Source organism: Epargyreus clarus, unplaced genomic scaffold (assembly GCF_041222505.1).
Source record: "Epargyreus clarus isolate Ecla_fem2 unplaced genomic scaffold, WU_Ecla_fem_2.2 ptg000005l, whole genome shotgun sequence".
Classification (NCBI taxonomy): Eukaryota; Metazoa; Arthropoda; class Insecta; order Lepidoptera; family Hesperiidae; genus Epargyreus; species Epargyreus clarus.
Window position 1 is genome coordinate 14,991,251 of NW_027332213.1, and position 26,974 is coordinate 15,018,224.

At 34.8% G+C, this 26,974-nt stretch overlaps 1 protein-coding gene and 1 long non-coding RNA gene across 2 annotated transcripts in view; both read right to left on the reverse strand.

Annotated features, from left to right (window-relative positions):
- LOC140742400 (cadherin-87A) overlaps positions 1 to 26,974 on the reverse strand; it is an 81,515-nt gene that overhangs the window by 39,511 nt on the left and 15,030 nt on the right. The window lies entirely within an intron of this gene.
- LOC140742398 (uncharacterized) lies at positions 15,813 to 19,874 on the reverse strand. The gene is made up of 2 exons (XR_012102275.1): positions 16,913 to 19,874; positions 15,813 to 16,766 (listed from the first exon to the last, which is right to left on the reverse strand). It is a non-coding gene; the product is annotated as an uncharacterized LOC140742398 (long non-coding RNA).

Genomic DNA, 26,974 nt, shown 5'->3' on the forward strand with positions numbered 1-26,974 from the left:
TGAAGGTACGAATTTACAGTTTTATGTATGTTAGTATTTTATATTATTTTCTTTTAAACCCGGGTGAAGCCACGGGCAAAACTAGTAGTGTAATAAAAAAAAAAGTTTTATATACAGAACCTTCCGTATGCGAGTGGCACGCGTACTTGACCAAATTGTATATCAAACGAATCGTATGTATCCTTGCGTATCTTAAGATGTTCACACGATGCTAGCTTTGTTGGAGTTATGGAGATTTCCATGATATAAAAACAATGTTTCCCATCCCCTTGATTATAGATGTCGAAATAATTTATGGTGTATTGTGACAGCACTACTGTTATACATATTTCTGTTATAATCAGTATTGTACTGTGTTTTAGTTTTACAAAAGGTGGTAAGGCAAACAAGACGACAGTAAGGCAGATAGAAGATATAAGACTTCTGCTCTATCTAGAATTGGTTATAGATATCCGTTGGTTACAATTACCACATATCACTGCACAGCCGTTTCCTACTTAATTGTATAAAGACATCTTCTATTAATAATAATCTATTAAAATAACACGATCTTTCCGGGTCCACAAGAAATTATTAAGATTACAGAACGCAATTTCGATACATTCTTCACCGCAGTAAATCCAAATCTTGACTATTCACGCAGTCTCCAGATCAATGCATAAACCCTAGTTCACATGTGACGCAGTCGCCTAAAGATTTAGCATAATAAAGATATGAATTTTAGGGTTGTTCCACAAGAAATTATACAATACTATACAATTACCGTGTCTACAGGACGCAGTTTCGATAAAGTCTTAACCGCAATAAATCCAAATAATGTTGAATATTCAGTCTCCACATCAATTCATCAACTCTAGTTAGCTAATCGTCTTCTACAGTTCGTGATCAAAAAAGCAGTGCAACTGTACTATCGACAGAACAATGAGTCTTGCATCACGACATTCCACATGGTGACGCAGTCGCCTAAAGATTTGGCATAATAAAGAAGGAGATGAATAATGGCTTGATCCACAGGAACTTATGAAGTATACCATTTTTCCAGAACCCAATTTCAATTACGAACTAACCATAGTAAATCTTAATCTTGACTATTCACAGTCTCCAGATCAACTACAGTTTTCGTAGGTGGTAGAACCCTTTGTTGTTCAACTCCGGCGGCACCACCGCCACACCTATTTCTACCTAATAACAGCAGTGTTAGGCGCTGCTGTGTTCCGGTTTGAAGGGTGTGGTAAGGGAGACAAACTTTTCCGAGACGTTCCAGCTTAGTCCTCAGGGGTAGCGGCGCGTCGTTGGCCGACCTCATGTAGGAATATCTTATCCTATCTGGTTGATTACAGATGTCCATGGGCGGCAGTAGCCACTTACCATCAGGTGGACTGCATGCTCGTCTGCTACTCTTATATTATAAAAAAAAGTTAGCTAATCGCCAACTAGAGTTCGTGATTGAAAAAAGCAGTGCGACTGTACTATCGACAGAACAATGGGCGTTGCATCACGACATTTCACATGATGACGTAGTCGCCTAAAGATTTGGTATAAGAGCTAGTGATCACGCGAGTGGTATACGGCTACCGTTAAATGTATCCAATAAAATCATTTACTGATTAAATTAGTTAAGTTAGTTGAGAATTTAAGTAATCATTTATTAAATTCAGAAGATCATATACGAGAATGTTATTAAGAAATCAGTCATTTTAATTGGTGATAGAATCCTTCGAGTTTAGAATTCGGAGGCACAACTGCCACATATATTCGCCTAATAAAATATTGTATGAAACGTTGCTATGTTTTGGCTTGAAGGGTGTGGTAAGAAAGACAATTATACGAGGCAACATATTCCTTACTGGTAGTATATGGGCAACTTGAGATCAACCTCAAGTAGGATACTAATCCTATCTAAAGTTATTGTAGACGTCCACCAGCGACAGTCGCGACTTACCATCAGGTGGACTGCGTCATTAGTATTGCTTCTATGCTACGTTGAAAAAAATTTCTGTCCTGTACGTGCAAAATTTTCTGTCCTATAAGTAAACCACGCACTTGCGGTCAATGTTATATCACTTCCCACGGAGTGAGCATAACGTGTTATACTCCGTATTAAGTAATGGGGAAGTCACTATTACATTACTGTTGATAATTCGGTGATAAGTCGCTAATGCCCGTTTCAGAGTTTGCCTCCTCTTCAGAATTTTGCCTCTTAAAAATCGACATAATTATCGACACTGTCAAATTTCGAAATTTTGTGTGTAAACATTTACAGTAGATTGATAAGTAACGGGCATAAATCAGGTACATCGTGTTAAGAAATAATATTGTCTAAATTTTGACATCGAAATGCCATCGGAACTAATATGTACTTATGTCCCATACTTATGTATACGTATTTTCAGTCCCAATTTTCACCTAACAAATTTTGAAGTGCGACCCAGAAAAATGGACAAATTTCCTACTTCATTAGTTTAGATTGATTTTACTAACGAGCGATACAAATTTCAAGCAATTGAATTGCCTTGAATTAGTCATATCATTAAATTTTGCTGAAATTGAATAAATACGTGAGTAATTCTTGGTAATTGAATTCTTAATTATGGTTGTAATTTCCTAAAATAAATGTTTTGGAATTGAATGGAAAATCAATAAGGAAACATCCAATTTTGGTTAACCTATTGGTTACCAGTTGTTGTTTATACGTATTTCTGAGTCAATATATTAAACTTTTTCCTCAATCCAAAATTGTTCTTCAATGTAAAATTTGTCATTGAAAATTTTGCAACTAAACAGCTAGTAATAAACATTACGAAACAACTTACAAACAACTGTTAGTATCTGTAGTCCTACAGCAGAAAAAGCTTGGAGATACGCTAGCGCGATTTTGATGAATGTTGGTCCACCAGCCTGATAGTCCTAAAAACAAGGAAGGTGGTAGAACCCTTTGTGATTCGACTCCGGCGGCACCACCGCTACACCTATTTCAACTTAATAACAGCAGTGTTAGGCGCTGCTGTGTTCCGGTTTGAAGGGTGTGGTAAGGGAGACAGACTTTTCCGAGGCGTTCCAGCTTAGTGCTCAGGGGTAGCGGCGCATCTGTGGCCGACCTTAGGTTGGAATATCTAATCCTATCTGGGGTTGATTACAGATGTCCATGGGCGGCAGTAGCCACTTACCATCAGGTGGAATGCATGCTCGTCTGCTACTCTTAAATGTGTTTAGTCTACCAATATGCAGTCGACCATGAGGTTTTCGGGACAAAGTCCCATTGTTTTACATGAGTATAAGGGACCTTAGGAGACCCATGTAAATAAATGAGACACTAATGGGTCAAAACTATTTGTGATTAATAAAGCTTTATTAGCACCTTGCTAATCACCCAAAAACATTAGATTAAACGTATCTGTGTTGCTGACAAGTTGCTAATGGTCCCAAACGGGGTCAGCCGCAAGGTTGCTCACTGCAAGTGTCGTTGGTACACTACCACGCTTGACCTGCGCCGTCACCGTTACACCGACCATTAGATTAGTCTTACTGTTATTTGGGTTTTGTTTGTCAATGAGCATGTTAAAGAAGCTCTTTTGCTGATATACCTATTTCTATCGAATAATAGTTGAGTTAAAAGAATTAATTGATTAGATAATTATTAATTGAATAGTTAATAGAATAGATAATAGAATTAATAGCAGTGACAGCCTAGTGGTTAAGAAACTCGGCCTCTCGATCGAGCGGTCCGAGGTTCAAATCCCACGCACGCACCTCTGATTTTTCAAGTTATGTGCGTATTATAAAATAATTATCACTTGCTAAACGGTGAAGAAAAACATCGTGAGGATTTATAAAAAAACACAATGTCAAAGGTATGTTAAGTCTGCCAATACGCGGCCAGCGCGGTGGACTATGACTTAATCCTTCTCATTAATGAGATGAGAGGAGACCCGTTCCCAACAGTGGGACAGTAATGGGTTGATGATGATAATAGAATAGTTAAAACGAGCACTCAGCTTACCTCATGGTAAGTGGCAACTTCGACCCATTGACAAGTAATTAAACCCAGATAAGATTAAATTCCTGCTTGAATTTGGCCACAGGTGCAGTACTGCCCATGAGGACTAAGTTGGAACGCCTCGAAATCCATTATGACACCATTCAAACAGGAACACAGCAGCGCTTAACACTGCTGTCATTGAAGAGAAATGGGTGTGGTGGTGGTGTCTACAGAATCGAACACACACACAGAAGTTTCTACCATCTTCAAATGTATTCACAAGAAACAACTACGTCGATTTAACCCAAAAAAGGCCATTTGGATCTAATAGACATGACTAGTATTTGGTACCACGCCTCTTGATCTAGAATCAGTTCAAATTACACTGTTATAAAAAGGTGTGGTGATATACCGAACCACGAACAGTTCCACATTAATTGGTACGTTACCACGCTCGGCCTGGGTTGCCACCGTTATACCGAACAGCTTATTACTGGCAAATTACGTTGCGTTACCGGGAATTATTGTGAATTGTGGTTAAAAATAGGGTTTTGTAAGTTGTAAAAATAAGGTGTTTTCATTGTGTAGTTGCATTTGTTTTTTTTTTTAGATTATGTTTTTTTTTTTAAGATTAGAGGAAAGGAGCTTGCAGTCCACCTGATGGGCTTCTGTGACAAACGTGTGTGTGTGTGTGTGTGTGTGTGTGTGTGTGTGTGTGTGTGTGTATGTGTGCGTGCGTGCGTGCGTGCGTGTGTGTGTGTGTTACCTGAAGCTGACTAGATGCAATACTACCCATTAAGATACATGGTCGCCTCATTTTTATCCAAAATTTTTCGTAGGTGTAGACTTATATATCAAAAAAAAAAAATTGCCTGATGTCATATTAGAAAGTATGCCGTGCAATAATAATCTTATTTTATGTCTAAACCTTTAATAGAGAAAAGAAAGGTATTATACTGAGTTGCAGAAAAATATTTCTAACACGTGTAATTAAAAATGCGAGAAAAAATATAATCGGAAACACTAAAAGTTTTCAGCGAAATTTAACATTACAAACTTACTCTTAAAATATTCAGCAGTTAAATTACTTTAGAAACGGAAATATAACAGAACTTACATAAAACTGATATTACTTACAAGAAATGTCATAACTAGTCATCCAGCGCTCAGACATAACTTCCTTTTTCTAGACTTCTAGTCATGAACGTTTTGTTCTAGTGGCAGTGCCAATAAAATTGCAAAAACTAATTGCGCTTGATGGAACTTTCACTATTAATGGCAGGGTCGGGCTCGTAACTAGAATGCATGTGGTTAATAGGGTTTAGTTGTACATTAAGATTGATCTTCCTAGATGCTGAGTTCCTAGGAAATGAAAAAAGTATAGGACATTTTTTTACTTAAAATAATGCTTTATATACTTTCAGCTATACACTAGAATTCATTGTGTTCAGTGTGTTGAATTCGGTGTGTAGTTGCCATCAACACATATCATCATGATCAACAGCAGCCCATTACTATACCACTGCTGGGCACAGGTCGCATCTCTGAATGAGAAGAATTAGGCCATAGTCCATCGCGCTTGCCAAGTGCGTATTGGTAGACTTCACATACCTTTGAAAAACACACATAAAAAGACGAATACACAAAGACCCAGACCTATAACTGATGTCTAAGTCCATTCGGATATCTGCCTGACCTTTACGTGTCAGATCTGTATGGTAACGGCTCCGTCACGCGGGTATTCAACAATGTATACGAATAAAAAAGGTTTTACATATTATAATTGATTTAACTATGATTTCAATGATTCCATGGGCACGACAAGGCTCCGTTTATCTGCAGACAATGAACGTGTCAGACAAAATCATATTTTGCAATCGAATATTATTTAATATCACGGTTCGGTTACGGTACGTTAGTAAAAATAGTAATTATGGTAAGTATAGATTTTTTAAATTTAAATTTTTGTCTGTTTCGGCATGCGTCTGATGCGCTCTATGTCTATTATTGAACCTTAAGCAGGTAGGCTGTATGGTTTTAAATTATATAGGAGTGTAATGGACACTGGCATAATTATAATCAGACCAAACCTTGGGTCGATTTGCTATGATGTGATGCATTGTACTAAGGTGGATATTTCGTACATCCTTAAAATTAGACAGATAAGTGCGTCGGTGGCACCACCGGAATTGAACCACAAATGGAACCATTACTTCTAAAATATAATAGGCAAGGCTGGGTACAACACAGTTTTATATTTGCGTAAAACGTTGCGTGAGACATTTCGAAGTCGACAAGGTTGTAAATGTCAGACAATAAGGTTGACAACTCGACAATAAGCTTGATAACTCATGTTCTTTCGAATCAGAGGTTCTCAAAGTTACACCTATCGTCCATTTTGGGAATCAACTATTTTTTAGCATCACCAAAAAATAAAAAGCTCTCGGGAACAGGCCAGCGAAAAGAGGAATTAGTCTTACAAGAATAAATTTGTCTGTCTCTATAAAATTAGGAACTACTGCGTCTTGTAGACCTTCAGCGCCCACAAGGGACGTTGTCACCCACTTTGAGAAACACTTCAAATCTTGCGTACTTAACTTTAAATCATTTTTATGGTTTCTTACGAAACTTAACAGCATTTAAATGTTAAAATAACGAGTACTTACTTTTTGCCAAGCAAAATGTAGGTTAAGCGATTAGATTTTTTGTTTGACAAAAATGTTTTTGCAGCTGCTGTTTCTCGAATAAAACAGGCAAATAATAGTTTAAAACATATTGTTCTATAGGACTTTAGTTAAATAATTTAGTAGAAGCAATTAGGGGAGCTCCCCCAATATTTTGTTTTAGTTATAGCGTTTTCTAAATAAAACACACCTGGTTCATATGTATTGTTCGCATTACTATGGTAACCCTACTCCACAATTCGCGTCAGCAAATTAAGGGTTATGAATTGTTTTTAGTTTTTGTTTAAAGTACTTTTAAGACAATATAGTTCTGGTTATATAAATATCAAGGTTTTTGTTTTTGGTAGTGTAGTGTGGAGTGGTTGTGTTATCCAATAAAACAAAGGATCCAACAACATTTATTAATTAAAAAGTTGCAGAACACCACGTGACGCGTAATTCTGCCTTATAGAACTAGTTACAAAAGGTCTGGTTTCCAAAAAGGAAATACCAACTTAGTCTTCAGGAGTAGTAATGGTTGATCACAAGCCTATCTTTGTCAATTCATAATCATCATTAACCCGTTATTGTCCCACTGCTGGGCACGAGTCTCCCCTCATAATGAGAAGGGTTAGACCATAGTCCACCGCGTTGGTCAAGTGCGAATTGGTAGACTTCACATACTTTGTTCACACCCATACAAGATTTCGCAGGTTTCCTCACGTCATTTTCTTTCAAAGTTTAAGCAAGTGATAATTAATTTCTAATACGCATATAACTTTGGAAAATCGGAGTTGATTGAGATTTGAACCTCGGACCCCTCGATCAAGAGGCCGAGTTCCTTAACCACTGCTATCACTGCTTTTTCGATTAATAAATCGATATCCAAGAACGGTGACCATCAGATGGACTGCATCGTTTCCCATAGGGCCGCATATAGCCAAGAGCTAATTTACATTTAGTGAGTACGACATACGTACAAACAATACTGTGAAGCGGGTTACCTGTTTGTAACACTTTGCTCAGCCTTCGGGTCGTGTGAACGACTTAGCGAGGGCATTTAGACGATACGACTTGTCGTATGATGATCTTAAGACCGATGTTATTTATGGGATGACGTGACGATTTGTCGTGAATCGATAAATACGCGTCTCAATTTCTCAGAGTTCAGTAGTAATCTATTGCATTTGGTTCTATTGTTTTAGTACGTTATTGCACTTAACGATTGTAATTTTCAACTTAATACTAAGTAAAGTATTTACAGTCCGCGTCAAACTGCTAGTCCGCTCTGAAGTTGTTGCGAGCAGGTGTAGTTATACAATTTGCTATGGCGACGCGATTCATTTCTATATTCAGAGCGGACTAACAGTTATACGTGGACAATACCTATGTAAATGACATACTCATAAATAACTTTAAAGAATTCATCTAAGGACAAACATGTTGATAATTACTCATCAGTCAAATAATAGATGATGTAACGTTTATTCCAGTATGTTTTTGCTCTTGAGGTTTTGTTTTCTGTTTTAACTCGATGTAGGCACGAGTTTTTGTAACTAGCAAGCGATGTAATAAAAATTACGTATGTCTGCATATTTAGCCTCAAAAGTCATGCAAAATCCTATACTCTTCATAAGACAGAAGTAGCAAACGGGCATGGAGTCTATCTCATGGTAACACTGCCACCCATAGACATTTGTAATCTTATATATAAAATTCTCGTGTCACAATGTTGATTATCATCCCCTCCGAAACGGCTTTACCGATTTTCACCAAATTTTATATGGACATTCAGTAGGTTTTGAGAATCGGCTTCTATCTATTTTTCATACCCCTAAGTGATAAGGGTTGTTCACCCTTACCATTTTCTTATTTATATGGCAACACAACGTTTGCCGGGTCAGCTAGTTAAGTTTATAATACCCACAAACGTCAAGATGACTACTTTTGCTATATATTTTTAATTAAAAGTCGTAGACAAATCGTAGTCGTAGGGATTGAGTAACTTGCTAATCTAAGTAGCTAAATAGTAAGAATGTAATCTTTAATACATTATATTATGATTTCTTTATAAGTTGCAAATAAAAGGTCAGCCATAGACACCTATTATTCAATGTTTTAATTAAAATTAACACAATGGACGTGACTTTGAATGTTTTTAAACAATTAACAGGACAATGAGGTAGTTAAAATGTTTTTGTTGAATATATGAATAAGTTAACGGGTGTTTTATGTACTTATACGGTACTGGTTGGGCCTCGCAGTAGATTTTTTAGGGTTCCGTACCCAAAGGGTAAAAACGGAACCCTATTACTAAGAATCCGCTGTACGTCCGTCTGTCACAGGGCTATATCTCCGGAACCGTAATAGATAGACACATGATTTTTTTCACAGGGGATGCATAACGGTGGCCACTATAACAACAAATACTAAAAATAAACTAAAGTTGAATATTAAAGGGGGTCTCCATACAACAAACCGGTATTTTTCGGCACTTTTCGATCTAACTTTGTTTCAACAGGGCCGGATTTGACCGGGTTTACAGCCCAGGGGCCTCCACAAGATAGGGACCCCCGCACTAGAGATAATCCTTATTTCGATGGGTCAGCAACTTTTCTTTGTGATTTAATTATTTTTTCGCATTTTTATCGATAATGTTTGCACTAAATCTAATTAGTACATTCTTTCTTACAATTTTATTATTTGTACCCAATTTTTGAAATAATTCACGGAAGAATCTTTTATCCGGAATAATAATTAGGGGCTTTCACTCCTTCTACGTCCCACGGCCTCCAGACCTCTAAATCCGGCCCTGCGTAGCATAGTCTTGGAATATTTTAAGCGTAATCCATCTTTACAATACCAAGTTACGTGACAAAGCACTTTTCTTACTTTTAGTTCGTAAGTTACTTGTATTACGTGACTTATAGGAACTTGCATATGGCAACAAAGGCACAATCGAGAGAACTCGTAATGGCATTACGTCAAAAGGTATTAAAATGTAGGAAAGTAGAGATGGGGTAGAACTGCCACACCTATTTATGCTTGATAATAGCTACTAAACTTGAGTGTTCCGAATTATCGTTTCAAGATAGATGTACGCGGTGTTCCGACTTAGTCCTTAGGATACGCATAGTCTAGCTTAGTACTTAAGTTATATCTATAAATGTATGAAAATATGCGTTGCTACCCAATAAGCCTGCCTACACATCAATGAATCGATCGACGGCGATCAACCTTTCTCATGAATAAAGTTCTATAGATACATTTTAAAAGATTCCGACAAAGATTTAACCTTCGGTCGATGGTCGATGGATCACCGATCGATCAACGTCGATCGAGGATCGATCGATTGGTGTATCGTTGGGGATATGTAATGAGTAAGTGAACACTTGGTTGTTACAATACCATATCAAGAAACTGGGTAGATAGAAAATGGGCAAGCCATTAAAATTATTCTCAACGACTAAATCATTTGCATGGTCAAATGACGTAATATAATTTTTACAATCACATATTACATTTAAAATATATAAAAGATTTCCATGATAATTGTAACCAACCAATTTCACTTTTCACGTTGCATAAGTGTCTTGTGGTCATTATATTTTCAAATTATAATGTTGCTTACGCAAAAAATATTTTTTGGTTAAAATATTCACGCACTAATTATATATTTTTACTCAGACCCAGTATATTTTAGTGACTCTTTTATGTGTGATTTAAATATACGGATCTCCATGGCATGTATTAATTACGTTAATAAACAGTACATAATAATGAATAATGCGATAGCCTAGTGGTTAAGAAACTCGGCCTCTCGATCGAGGGGTCCGAGGTTGAAATCCCAGACACGCACCTATGATTTTTCAAAGTTATGTGCGTATTAGTAATTAATTATCACTTGCTAAACGGCGAAGGAAAACATCGTGAGGCTGCATACTTGAGAAATTTATAAAACAAAAAACTCAAAGGTATGTGAAGGTATGGAAAGGTATGTGAAGTCTACCAAATCGCACTTGGCCTGCGCCGTGGACTATGGCCTAATCCTTCTCATTATGAGAGGAGACCCGTGCCCAGCAGTGGCACAATAATGGGTTGATGATGTTGACATAATAACACATAATGTTTATATTAAACTTTTTGTACACCATAATTAAATAAATACGTAACTTTTATGTACAGTACAAGGGGTAGCATGATCGGAAATATATTTTTCTGGATCAAAAGCTTAGATTTAGAGTAAGGCATAACAGTTAGATGTTATAAAAAAGTTATAATAAAACTGTTTCGTGTAAGTGTCATTAGTTATAGTGTGAACATAGATTAGTAAAGATACTTCGCCGCCTTGAAATCGAATGAAGCCACAAAAAGGCTGATTTGTCAGTTATTTTTTTTTTAATTCTTGTGAATAAAAAACATTTTTAGAGAAAATTTACGAATAAACAACGAATACTGCGTAATTTACATAATAACTAAATTAGTATTTCAAATATTTTAGGGACATTTTAGCACGGAGACGTGGCAAAACTTTTTTACGCAACTATTTCAATTCTCAAAACTGGGTACATTTTCTTGTTAGGAGTGAGTAATCTTTACTAATCTACGAGTGTGATATTATTCGTTAGACGTAGTTATTGTAGGTAGAGGTAATGGTTATTAGTATGCTAGATTGATACCTAATTCTAGTCTTTTAGCCTTGTCATAATATTATTGTGCCACAGATTCAATATTATGCAAGAGATCGGTTCGACATACTCTTAAGCATGTTCACATGCATGTATTTCAAATCATGTGTCACGGCTTCGGTCACTTGATACTGATGGTTTTTGAATTTCATTTATATATATTTTAGTGATAAAAATAACGTTTGGGCAGAACTATACTGCGTAAAACGTTAATCAAAATCAGTTCAGCTATTTCTAATATAAGCTTATACAGAAAACTAGATTTAATAGACAGGTTTATCTATTAATGTTATTATGTAAATATGCTTAGCATACAAATAAACTTAGAAAATGGCAGTTATTTTTGAATGGCGGTCCTTATTTTATTTATTTGTGGTGATAGACCGATACATCCATCGTTCATGGAGTTCTTGGAAGTACACTGATAAAATTAACATATCTGGAACTACTTTGAGTGTAACGGTTAAATTCTTTAGATCTTAAGTAAGTCTGACTGGAGGACACTATGTATATTTACCAGACTTGTCATTAAAGTTAACCCATTAATTTACTGTTGGACAAGAGTCTCTTCAGAGAGTGAGGGTAATTTTGGCCATCGTCCACCGTGCTGGCTAATTGCGTTTTCGTAGACTTCACACGCCTTTGAGAACTTTTAAAGAACTTCTAGGTTTTCTCACGATCTTTTCTTTTACTGTTACAGCAACTGACAATTTAAAATACATATGTTTAAGAAAAAAGGTTTAAATCTGGATTAAAAGAATAAAACTATTTCTGGATCTAATTTACAACTTTTATTATTCCCGCGCAAAATACAAATCAAACGTCAAGAGCGTTCTTTTTCTTTTTTAGGCTAACTCATACAATCGTACCAGCCAGTGACTATTTAAATGGACACTCATTATAAAAATGACCCATGATTAAAATAGCACGATAATTAATTAAAATAATACTATAAATTATTAAATATTTTGAATCTATTTCTAACACAATATATATTTGAACTCCCTGTTTGCCGCCGAGAGTAAAATACGTAATGATTCAATTTTCATAAAAGGCGAATAACATAACAGCAGGAAGGTAGAGCTATCCGTAACCGTACAGGTTTTCTGAAAACGGCAGTCGTAAGGGCCAGTTGTAAAGTAAACTCTCCCAATATGGCACTCTTAGGAGTGTACATTTGCATCTAGATTAAACCAGTTAAATAATCGTTTACTATTAAATTAGTGGAATAATGATATGTAATTACTCAGAAGTGTAATAACTACATAGTTAATAATTAAGCAATTGTACTTATTTCCCATAACTAATTGGCGCGGTAATTATTATAAATCCTGGATGAAATTAGTTAATTTCAAAAATGACTAAAACATTTTTAATGTGTACATGAACGAGTAAACTATTTATTTAATGGTAGTTATTTTAGTCTGAAGTCGACCATACCATGCCACCTCTCAGTCAAAAACCGTCATATAAATATATACGAATACATAACACCTTATTGTTAAAATTTGTCGAGCCGTTTCAGCTGCAGGTGTGTCAAAAAAGAGAAATACATAGATAATCTTAAAAACATTACCCGACTCAGTAATACGGTAGAAATAGATGAAGCGCTGGTACCGTCGCGTCTTATAACGAAGAGTAATGACTTTCAATGTATTTATTTATTCGCATTGTATTTGCAACCGATACTCTACAAATGGTCCAGTTTACTTATAAAAACGTTTTACATAAAAGCGACAATTCCTTCTTTATTTTTAGAAATCTGATTGCCGCTTTGACAGCTTCTTCTGAATCACCGGAAACCTAGCTTTTGTCAAAAAACGTATTCTAATGAAAGCAATGTAGTTTATTTTTTGTAATTTCACTTTTATCTACAAAACTGAATATTTATCTCTACATTTTAGGTGGCATAAGGACGTACTAGAATAAATATTCTAAAGCATGGGTAGCAAACAAACATGTTGTTTACGAGATAAGCCACTGCAACCCTCAGTGCAACTCTCTCACTTTATCGAAAAATGATATGACTTGAATGTGATCAAGTGCGTTGATATCTTAAAGCTCAAGATTGGATCAGTTCATATAAATATATCTAGTCGCTTAAATATTTTATCCACATTTTATTGGAATAGCAAACGACTGTGTAGTCCCCGTGATTGTAAGTTATTCCTGCAGTCCCTGGACATCAGTACCCTTACCATGTGTTTTTACGTTTTGACAAATATTACTGTTTTGGTATTTGTTTACGTATTTGCCCATACAATTTCCAATCAGCGCCCCTAGCGGATTGTGTCAGAACTTGGAAATTGTATAGGCCAATACGTAAACAAATACCAAAACAGTCATATTTGTCAAAACGTAAAAACTCATGGTAAGGGTACAGTACCCAACTCAATATAGAACAGGGGTACTACCTAAAGTCGATTACAGAATTTACAGACGCTACTTCTGAAGACTAAGAAGCCTCTTACGTAAGTTATACATAATAGCTCATTACTAATTATCAGGAATAAGACAGAAATAGCACTTAAACATAAAAAAACATCAACGCTTCTCAGGAAGAATTCACACTGAAATATGAAACAAGTTTTCTCTTTCGTTGTCATAAATTCTTTTGACGGCTTCACGGGTTGCAGGTTTATATTGTTTTTGCAATGTTGAATGAAAGCGAAACAGTATTGTTCTCAACTGGACGCTACTGACGCTAGGAAAACTACAAAAGAATAGAAATTATGTATGTATTTTCAAAATGGCTGTCATTTCAAGCTGTTGAAATTAAGTAAAATGATTTAGAAAAGATTTATTTTGTGTAGGTCCATGAGGATACAAAATAGTTACAATTCCTTTTACAGACCACGGCTGAGCAAAAACAGTACAGTTTGGCCCAGCCAGGAAACCACAAACATTCAGCTAATGCAATAAAGAAGACAGCAAGAAAGACAGCTCAGACTCTGTCGAAGTGGTGCACGTTACGCGAAGCCTATGTCCAGTTGTGGATTATTAAATGCTGATAGATAGATGATTCTCGGATCGGATTGCGATCTCAACTGAAAAGATCCGGTACTTATTATAGCTTACTTAAACGATACCAATATATAAACAAAAGGTGTCACATTTATATGATTGTTAAGACGAGAATTCTGGGAAAGTATTGTATCTCATGACAAGATAATATTATTTTCAAGTAATGTTATATGCTTTCTTTATCTCATGACAAGATAATATTATTTACTAGTAATGCTTACTTTTTTACCCAAAATATGTAAGTTTAGATTGAATAACCGACCGCGTTCTCTTTCATAATGAAAACGTAATGAACTGTAGTTTTGTATGCATATGCATTTCGTAGAACGCTTGAAAGCCGGTCATTCCTCTCGTGTTGCTATTTTCGGAGCTCATTGCGATATTCCACTTTTAAAAGTTACCATATCTAAAAGCTACTTTTATCTATTGCCACTTAAAAATAATATTTAAGTGACCATATCTTTTAAACCACTTCAAGTCTATTGCCACTTATGAAATGGAAACGCTTTAGAATAAGTTTCGCAAGGGACTTGTTTGTCAATTTTGTTCAATATTGAAATAAGCCACAGAATTTGGATTTACTGATCCAATAAAAATTTTAAAATATGACTAAAATTACCATCAAGGTTTTGGTTTTTTAACTTTTTACGCAATTCTACTCAGTATTTAACCTTTTACCTAAATAGTTCGTCAATGCCGTAAAATTCAATAATCCCACAAATTTCCGTTACGGTAGCGATGTCATTGATTTCCGTTGAAACACTTGTATCAACATTAATTACTTCCACGGTAATTACGACGTCATCAGCTCTAGTTATTTTGAAACCATTTTCTATTGTCAATTGTCCAACATTTCCTCGGAATTAGATTAGTTAACTGACATCGATTATCAATTACATCATTATTACGTTATTATTGCATGTTCGGTGTACGTGATTAAACAGTGAAGTGCTTCGATAAATCTCCGTGTTTCCACAAGAAAGTGCGTTCACTTCACGACATCTTTTTGTTTGTTTGTCGTGAGAATGTCGTTCGCCTCGAGTCCACGTTTGCCAGACCTTGTATCTAATGTATATTACTAGTGACCCGCCCAGACTCTACTTGAGCTCTGCTGTTTTACCAGTTTTAATATTGTCCCTTTTAATGAATAATTTTCTGTTCAACGAAGTTTAGTTTAAACGCCACCTGTCACGATCAATTACGGAACCTTAGCTTGGTACCTATCTACTTGCACCTGTTACACCAATCTATCAAATTTTTGCCTACGAACGATAAAAATTTGATAACTTCTAGTAGACAAATATTAACCAATTTAGTTTTTGGTGGTCCAACCATCGGATAAATGGATTGTTGTTAGTGTTCCTCTACAAACATTGCACGAAATCTTGCACAGAAACAATATATACAAAGATAATAGGTTGTACGGTGGGTGTTGTGGGTTAAGTGAGACGACCGGAGTTCAAATCAAGACTGTATTTGTTACACACAATAATCGATTATATAGGGAATAATATGAGTCATATATTAACACTCACTTATACTACTACACCATCCATCCAAAAGAAAAAAAAAAAAAAATGATTACATAATATTATGAAAGTGACATTTTTTTTTTTTTTTATATTTTCCATGTTTTCATGTTTAGGTAAAACTAAATCCACTAAATTAAAAATACATAAGATACATTTATTGAAATGAGATTAATAAGACAGTAAGTAAATAAATCAATTTTTTTTTTCAATATTAACCATAAAATCCTGGTCCTGTATTTTTTATTGTACATACAACTTTGTACGATTTTTATGTACTAAGTCCACCTTTCCATTTTTTAATATCTCCACATTTGGCGGTTTATCCTTAATTACTTTAAAGGGACCTGAGAATAATGAACACAATTTGTTACCAGTTTCATTTTTAACCAACACCATATCATTAGGGTGGTATGTAATTGCATTAGTATATTTATCATACCTTAATTTTCTATCCTGTTTACATTTTAATAAATTATTTCTCGCTTCCTTTTGAGTCATTTGTATACGATATTTAAGTTCACAAGGGTAGTCATCAAGGTTATACAATGGTTCTAGATGTGCAGTTAAATTACTAGGTAGCGAACATTTCTTTCCAAATACTAATTCATACGGGGTAAACTTAGTTTCTGAGTGAACCGTAGTGTTAAAAGCAAATGACCAGAATGGGAGCCAACTGCTCCATGTCTCTGGGTGATTATCAGTTTGGATTCTAAGAAATGAATTTAAGTTTTTATGAGACACTTCCAATGCACCTATTGATTGGTGATGATGTGCTGTAGAGTTTAACTGTTTTATTTGTAATAAACTACATACCTCTTTAAACGTAGCTGCGATAAACTCCTTGCCTCTGTCTGTAGCTATTTCTCTCGGTACTCCATACCTAAGGATGAAATTGTTAACAAAACTTTTCGCTACTTCCTCTGCTTTTTTAGTCACCAAGGGATACGCTTCAACATACTTAGTCAATTCACACTGAATAGTTAAAATGTATGAGAAACCATTGTTATCAACTTCAAGTGGACCTACCAAGTCGAGATATATCTTTTCAAATGCCGTATTAGCAGTTGTTGTTATATTCATGGGTTCCTTTATTGGTAAGGAATGTTTTTGACGTTGACATTTGTCACAACGTTTTACATAATTTCTAACTTCATTATCTAATCCAGGCCAATAATAATATCTTTTAATATTATTGATCATCCTTCTCATGCCAGCATGGCCACTGCTAGGCAGGAGATGGAAATCGTTCAAAATTACCTTCCTGTCGTCTTTGTTATAAATCGTTTTTACATTATTTATTATACAAACGCGTGGGCCTGACCTATTTTTCATACTCTTTATTTCTTTAATTAATTTCTTAATAAATTCTTCATTGCCGTCTTTCTTTATTATGCATACTTCATTTACTTTTATATTAGCACAATATTTATCTAGTTCATTCACAAATTCGCGTCGCGTCATTTGTGAGTCTGAGCTAAGATACTTTATATAAATTATATTTTTCTTTGCATCATAACAAAAAGTTTTATTTTCATTACATATGTGTCCTAGCTTCCTCAATTTTCTTAAATCATTGGCGTTTACCATACACATTTCTACAGATTCTACCGGTTTGACATGAGCACTCACTACCTTTGGTTGCGCAGGCCTCAAGCAAGTGTGTGCCATATTCAACGGGAAAGGATCTGGAATATTAATTTTCCTGTATTGGGCTCGTGTTAATACATTAATGTCGTAACACATATCCTTCAGTTCTTTTGAAGTTAAACAGATTCTAGATAACGCATCTGCAGCTGCATTATCCGCACCTTTAACATACTCTACATCAAAATTATACTCTTCCAGTATTAACCGAAATTTCATTAGCCTGCTTGATGGATCTTTCATCCCAAATAAATAAATCAATGGTTTATGGTCCGTTCTTATTTTGAAATACTGACCATATAAGTAAGGGCGAAAATGCTTAACAGCCCAAACTATAGCTAATAGTTCTTTCTCTATGACTGGGTAATTTGATTCGGCTTTGTTCAGAGTTCTACTAGTGAAAGCTACGGGACGGTTATTTTTATTTGACAAAATAGCTCCTATTGCCTTATTTGAAGCATCTGTTTGTAATATAAAGTAATTTTCCTGTGAAAAATCTGGGTAATCTAAAATAGGAGGTGAAATAATACGTTGTTTGAGAGTTTCAAAAGCATCTTGACATTTTTTATCCCAAGTAAAGTTAATATTTTTCTTACAAAGATTATTCAGGGGATATGCAATTTCGGAAAAATTTGGTATAAACTTCCTGTAATAATTTGTGAATGCAACGAATCTTTTTACTTCGTCTACATTCTGGGGACAAGGGTAATTTTTTATAGTGACAACTTTCTCTGGATCGGGTAATATACCTTCATTTGATATTAAATGGCCTAAATACAGAATTTCCTTCTTCAGAAAAGTACATTTAGAAGGATTTAACTTTAACTTTACTTTTTGTAACCTTTCAAATACATCCTGTAAATTCCTATTATGACATTCCAAATTACGTCCAAAAACTATCAAATCATCCATGTAAATTAAGCATTTTTCATTATTCAAACCTGACATTGCCAAATTCATTAGTCTGGAGAATGAACTAGGGCTGGTTTTTAAACCCATAGGCATTCGACACATTTGATATTGACCTGAACAAAAAGCTGTATATTTTCTACTCGTTTTATCTAATTCAACATTATAGTAACCCTGATGTAAGTCTAAATGTGAAAAATAGACACTTCCAGACAATGATTCTAATATTTCCGTTATGTCAGGAAGCGGATATTTATCGTCTTCTATGCAATTATTCAGCTTTCGGTAATCCACCACTAAACGCCACTTTTTCTGCTTAGTTGAATCACATTTTTTAGGCACTAACAATACGGGACTCGACCAGTTGCTTCTACTTGGTTCAATAATACCTTCCTTTAACATTTCACTTAGTTGTCGCTTAATTTCATCTTTATGAATTTTAGGTAATCTGTAAGGTTTTGCAAAAACTGGACTAACATTCGGCTTCAGTGAAATATTATGTGTATAAATATCCGTAACAGTTAATGTATCACCCGGCAAGTAAAAAATGTTGGCATATTTGGCACAAATCCTTTTTATACTTTCGGACTCTTCAGTATTGAGATTGGTTAGTTTTATTAAAGAAAATAAAGTTTTTACTCTATCGGAACTATTATCTGATTTATCAAAAGAGCAAATACTATATTCACTGAGGTCGTGTACCACAGGACTAATATTCGACAGAGTAATATTTTCATCTGTGGTATTCAAAATTTTTACTGGAACCATACCATTTACCGGACTTGCAATAGAACTGGCAAGGTAAACACCATCTTGTAATTCTTCTGAACAAATAACACAGTCTGTTTTAAATTTAGTTTGAATAAAATGCACCGACTCACTGCGAGATGGTATATAAAAATCATTATATGTGCAAGTACTGTTTATAGGTAGACTTACATTCTGATTCAATCCAAAATTTAAAGACAATATATTTTTATTAAAATCTAAATGAGCCCTAAATTGTCTTAAAAAATCACGTCCTAAAATTCCATTCGACAAAATTGGTAACGAGTCGAACACAAAGAATTTATGATTAATAACTTGTCCTTTTAAGAGTAATGGAATGTAAACGTATCCGATAGTTTGTACTTTGCCTCCAAGTCCATTTATAGTGACGCTATCGTTATGAAATGGGAGGTTCAGATGACACACATGTTTATAAGTTATAGCCGATAATGAGGCACCTGTATCGACTAAGAATGAATAAGTTTTACTATACGAGGCTATAGATATATGAACATAACAATTGCTGTTACTAGCTAGAATAGAATGATATTGGTTATTCACGAAAAAACTGGTCTAATTTTGGTTCTAGTTCTGATGTAGTTTCCTGTTCATTAATAACATTAACGTAATTTTTATTCATAAATCTATTGCCTCGGTATGGTCTATTGTACGTACCTCGAGGGTAAGTTCCGCGCTGATCTTGGCCTCGCGATGCAGGCGGCGTAGGCGGGAGCCAACCGCGCTGCGATCTGCCCCGGAACGAGTGTCCTTTATGTGAAGACGTTTGGCGATGAGGTCTTCCACGGTTACACCGAAAACTATTATTAAAATGCTTAGTTGAATAATTTCGTTTATACATACCCATTACTTCACCCGAAGTAGAGGGGGACGAGGTTTCCTCATCTTTGGCTGCTTGAATCGCATCTTTTAGCGAGCCAAAATTTCTAGCCGCTATTAAAGTACTGAGCCTACGATTTCGTAAGCCATCGGAAAACTGTTTAATTGCTTGTTTTTCATTAATGGGCTTTAAAACATTGTAACTCTCTGATTTACCGTCGGCTTGCGCAATCGTGAGGTTCACAAACAACTCCGTAATTTCTTCTCCGAAATCTGAAATAGACATGTCATTTTGTTTGATATTATGTAATTTTTTTTGAATAGCTGTCGCGCCTTTAGTTGGCAATAATTGTTTTTTCATGTCAATAACTAACGTTTCAACATTGGAATAGTCATCTTGAAGACGTAACTTAGCAGATTGTGATAGTCTGCTTTTTAATACAAATTTTGTTAAGTTCTTTTTACAATCGGACGATTTAAGTAAGGAATCGTAGTACTGAATACTATCTATTAACTGTTTTATACTCATTTCGTCGTTAGTCATAACAGGCATCAAGGTCAAAGCCGTTTTTAAATCAAAGGTATCCATTTTGGTACAACTTTTGCTTTCAACACTACCGGAACACAGATATAAAATATCGTTATATAATAAATCAAACTTCCTACAAGAATTCTCATAAATTAATATGTCCTCACTCTTAATTTTTCCCTCACTTTTCTCTTTTTTAAAATTTACTAACCAACTCGAATATTCATTAAAAATAACGTTAGCTTCATTCAACTTAATTTGTAATATATTTCCTTGTCGTCTACTTGGTCCAATCTTAATTAAATATGATTTTACTTTCTTTAACTCTTCATATAATTGATTTAACAAAAGAGCCATAACTTACCACCAACATGTAGTTAATTAAAAGTAATTCGCACGTACATATTTTAAGAGTAAACATTTTAAGCGAGTAACCCAACTAAAACAAAATATCACTACCAATTGAAGTTACTATCATATAGCTAATTTACTTACTGTCCTTAGAGATATATTATTACGCGTCGCAACGTTATATATTTCGCACTACGCACTACGCACTACGCACTGCACGCACTCACACTCTCGCCTTGGAGAACACGGCCTGACCTGGCTGGTGGCCCTCGTCTGCTGCGGACATGGGAAGAACGGGCTGCCTGAACTGGCGGAATAAGGATCCCCGCAACGTATTCCGATTTATCTCCGTCGATATCCACCTTATGTGGCACCGCTTATACGCGCGATAAACACAATATATCGCACCCAATAGTATGACCAGCACAATCACACCTAGTAATATATTGATGGAGGAAAGATGCACTCTGAATTCGTGAAATTGCGAATTATTATCGCCGGCCGCCGCATTTTGCACAATTATGGTTTCCTCCTTTGACTGTTGTTTGCCCATTTTTTTTGAGATTTTAACACGTATTGTTGCTGGCGCGAATGAAAGTAATTTAACTTCATTATTACTGAGACAAAGAAACTAGGCACTCAATTAGACAAAGAAATTAGCCACGCAAGAATTCCACTCCAAAAATGGGAAGCGCATCGCGTTACGGAGCGTACTCTTTCGGCAGGGTCGCCATGTACGGTGGGTGTTGTGGGTTAAGTGAGACGACCGGAGTTCAAATCAAGACTGTATTTGTTACACACAATAATCGATTATATAGGGAATAATATGAGTCATATATTAACACTCACTTATACTACTACAAGGTACTGGAAGGATTTTTGAATATTACTCGTATTATATACTTAACGAGCTTTTGCTCGCGGCTTCGCTCGCGTTACGAAGTAATATTATTAACTAAGAAGATTTATACAAACTTTCATCCCCTATTTTATCCACTTGGGGGTAGAATTGATCAAAATCCTTTCTTAGCGGATGCCTACGTCAAATCATCTGCGAAGGATTTGCAAAGGAAGCACCAGCATTTAATAAATAATCATTGTAATTCAAGTCTCTTTAAGTGTACCCACAAAGGTGGCTGCAACCTACTTATTAAACCTTTTTAATAATGAAGCACATTTCACACAAACAATTAGATTGTATACGAACAGACGAACTTAACTGTACTTGATTGATAGTGTAACAAAGAAAGGATTCTTGTTCTTTGTAGTTGCTAATGAGATAAAGCAATCACCCTGAGAACATAACTAACAGCTTCTTATTCCACATTATTTGTTCATACGGCTTGCGTAATTGTAATTAAAATGCGAACTATCGACTTCGTAATTATTACATATTTATGAATTCTTGGCTGTTTGTAATACGCAGATCTTCCGGTGTCTTGCTATTCGTAAGCTTATTTTATGTGGTAAATAATTTTGATATAAAGCTTCCTTACACTAGAAATACTTTAAACTGTATCAGAATTGACAGGATTATTCGGGTTTCTAAAAGAACTTCGCAATCGGTAGACTAAATCTACACTAATATTATAAAGAAGAAAACTTTGTTTGTTTGGTTGTAATGCATAGACTCAAAAACTACTGGACCGATTTTAAAAATTCTTTTACCATTCGAAAGCTACATTATCTACGAGTAACATAGGCTATATTTTATATGAAATAAATTTGATAAATAGATTTTGAGGCGGTACAAAGTCTGCCAGGTCAGCTAGTGGTAGATATACTTATTACAAATTCATATCAGACTTTACTCGCATATTTAATTCTACGGTTTAATGCTTTTAATTGAATAACAAAACTTTAAAATTACTCATGTTATCTGCTCATCATCTGTTCTTGACTAAAAACCAAAGATTTTAAATGTTAACTGTCTTCAGAATTACTTATTCAAAACAGTGAGATCTAATAAAAAGATAAGGTATAAAGAAAATAAATTTCAAACACAGTTGAAATAAAATAGAAAAAGATGAGAAAAATCTATATATATAAAAGAAAGTCGTGTTAGTTACTCCACTTATAACTCAAGAACGGCTGAACCGATTTAGCTGAAAATTGGTAGGGAGGTAGTTTAGAGCCAGGAGAAGGACATAGGATACTTTTTATCCCGTTCGACAGCATTCCCGTGTGACTTGACATGAAACGTCAGTCACTATAAAACGTGGTATAAAAACAAAAAAGAATCAGACTTGGAATAACAAAACGCAAATCACAGCTATGTAATTTACGTATAATGACAGCTATGTAATGAAGTATGGATGACAATTAGATATTTGTAAAAAATCTATCTATATATATAAAAGCGAAAAGATACATACGTTCAAAACGTATTAATCAAGGTTTTGACCAAACTACTGAAGCTACAATCATGAAATTTGAAATATAGCTTGATTTTATAATGTAGATGCGCACTAAGAACGGATTTTTTGATATTCCACCATTAAGGGGGTTAAATGGGGGTTGAAAGTTAGTATGCAAGTCTGTCAGTTTTAAAGCAAACTGGATGAAAATTGGTATTTAGCTTTCTGATTTAAAGTTATAAAAATCTAATCTAAGGGTTTTTCAAAAATCAACCCTAAAGGTGGTTAAATAGGGGTGGACAGCTTATTTTAAATTTTGCCATTTTGGAAGCTAGCACTATGAAAGTTAGCCATTGCTTTAGTGGTTAAATATAATAGAACTTTAGTTCTACCGTTTTTGAAAAATCAACCCCTATGTGGGTTAAATAAGGGTTGTAAGTTTGTATGAAATTACCACAGTTTTGATGTAAAGTCTATGAAAATCGGTATTTGGGTTTTCAATTAAAAATAATTAAATACCTATTTCACCATTTTTGGAACATCTACCCTTAAGTTGGTAAAATAAGGGTTGTCAGCTTATTTTAAAATTTTCCAATTTAAAAGCCAGCACTAAGAAAGTTAGCCATTGCTCTACTGGTTAGATATAGTAGAACTTTAATTCTACTGTTTATGGAAAATCAACCCTTATGTGGGTTAAATAAGGGTTGTAAGTTTGTATGAAAATCCCCCAGTTTTGATCTAATCTCTATGAAAATCTGTATTTAGCTTTTTGGTAGAAAATAATTAAACACGTATTTCATTGTTTTTGGAAAATCAACCCTTATTTAGGTTAAATAAGGGTTGTAAGTTTGTATGAAAGTCCCCCAGTTTGAATGTAAACTGTACGAAAATCGGTATTTGGGTTTTCGATGGAAAGTAATTAAACACCTTTTTCATTGTTTTTGGAAAATCATCCCTTAAGGTCGTTAAATGGGGGTTGGAATTTTATTTCAAAGTCCATTAATTCGGAAGCAAGAAATATAAAAACTTGCATTTGGCTTTCCTGTGGGAAATAATAGAACCTTTTTAACACTATTAATGGAAAATCTACCCTTAAAATAGGGGTTGAAAGTTTGTTGGGAAGAACGCAGATTTTGAAACAAAGTCTATGAAAATTGGTATTCAGCTTTCGAATTGAAAATAATAGAACACTTCTTTTACCATTTTTGGAAAATCAACCCTTAAGTTCGATTAATAGGGGATAGAACTTTATTTGAAAATCCGTTAATTTTGAAACAAGGATTGTAAAAATAGCATTTAGCTTTCTGGTTCAAAATAATAGAGCTTATTTAACACCGTTTATGGAAAATCTACCCTTAAGAAGGTAAAATAGGGGTGGAAACTTCGTTTAGAAGTCCGCAGCTTTTTAAGCAAAGTCTATGAAAATTGTTATTAGGCTTTCTGATTGAAAATAATAGGACACCTATTTTCACAGTTTTTTTTATTCCATCCCCTATTAATCAACCCTTAAGGTTGTTTAATAGCGGATGGAATTTTATTTTAAAATCTGTTTATTTGGAAACAAGGACTGTAAAAATAGGATTTAGCTTTCTGGTACAAAATAATACATCTTCTTTAACAACGTTTATGGAAAATCTACCCTTAAGAGGATAAAATAGGGATAGAAACTTCGTTTAGAAATTCGCAAGTTTTAGAGCAAAGTATATGTAATTTAATATTATGCTTTCTGATTGAAAATAATAGAACACCTACTTCATCGTTTTTGAAAAATTAACCCTTAAGGACGTTTAGTAGGGGATGGAACTTTATTTTAAAAACCGTTTATTTGGAAGCAAGGACTGTAAAAATTGGCAATTGGCTTTCTGGTTGGGAATGATAGAAATTTTTTAACACCATTTATCGAAAAATCTACCCCTAAGTGGGTAATATAGGGGTTGAAAGTTTGTTTAGTAGTATGAAGCAAAGTCTATGATAATTGGTATTTTGCTTTCAGGTTGTAAATAAGATATCAGTTATTTTTCCATTTTTTGAAAATCAACCCTTAAGGTTGTTAAATAGGGGTTGGAACTTTATTTTATAATCCGTTAATTTGGAAGCAACCACTATGAAAAATTATCATTAGACTCAATGAAACATCTGGGTCACTGTTTTTTTTTATATCAACCCTTAAGACGGCTATAAAAGGGTGTTTGCATTATGCTTTTCTGTTTACACATCTGTTTCAGCATTTTAGCAACTCAATAATCAACCCCGTTAGGGTGTAGTGTTATATGTATGTATACGGGAATCTTTTAGGTTCGAAGTTACAAACGTGAAATTTTAGATAACGTCTATTCAGACAAATACACGACAACGTGGACGGGTGCAGATTTCATATATGATAATGGGTAATTTTATTCAAATTTGCCTACATTTTGGTATACTGATTAGGTACATCGCAATTATTTTGGACACACTGCGTGCCAACATTTTGTCCTGCCGTGGGGTATGGTTGTGGTTATGCGTGGATTAGTGATGGTAATGTGGTAGACACATAGACCTTGGATTAAGATTTTGGGCTAGAACAGGGCTACAGTATCCTCTGCCTCTCATACGAGACTAAAGGGGGACTTCCGGAGTTGCGGGCGGCAAGAATGGGAGCTCTAACCGCCCAGATGGCGACCCTGGATAGCACCACTGTATGTAAGGCCCCATATAACATGGACGGTTCCTATGGAATAGTGTAAGTAATAATTATTGTATCCTACATGATACTTATATTTTAAAGAAAGTTTAATTAAGGTCCAATAATTAGAGTTTTAGTATATGTTTCTGAAGAAAGCTTGACCAATTTAGGTACACAGTGATGAAAAAATAAAGCTTTTATTAATGAAATATGAATGCTACTTTATCGTTAAAATTGTTAAAGGTACCAATTTATGATTACAGTTATTTGTATATCATATCATATTTTTTTACGCGGGCGAAGCCGCGGGTTCTGCTAGTAAGAAATAAATAAAACAAACAACATACAGAGAATATGCGAAGCGTGTAATGATCGACTCAAAATAATGATCATCCATTTCACACATGGAAAGTTATTTAGAACGCCGTATATTTGAATAACCTTTGCCATCCAATTTGCAAATTATTTAAGAATTGGCTAATTTATCTCATTTCACAAATGATGATGTCGATGACGTAATGTCACCTAAAAACATGAATTAGCATTTGTTTTATAAAAAGCGATCTATTGAAATCGAGATGGATTCCGGTTATCTAGATAAACTTGTTTGAGATGAATCGTACATACACGATGATATACAAGTGTGCAATGATGAAAAAATTTACGGTAAATGTTACTGGAATTCTGGTTTTATACGACAACTTTAGTGTAACTGGAGTTTTTGTGAAAATCTTTAGTCATTCTATGATTTTTTTTGCAATTAAGTTGCACTAAATCTTAAAATATTTACGAAATCCGTTGAACACAAAGAATGATAAGCTATATGGCCTCTCTATCGGTGGGTCTGAAGTTCGATTCCCAGACCTCTGATTTTTCGAATTTATGCTCGTATCATAAACTATCATTTACCTTAAAGTTGAAGGAAAATACTTTAAGGAAACCTACACGCCTTACGAGACAATTATGCAAAAATCTCAAAAGTATGTGGACTCTACCAGTTCCTACAAAGTCAACGTGGTAGGTTATGG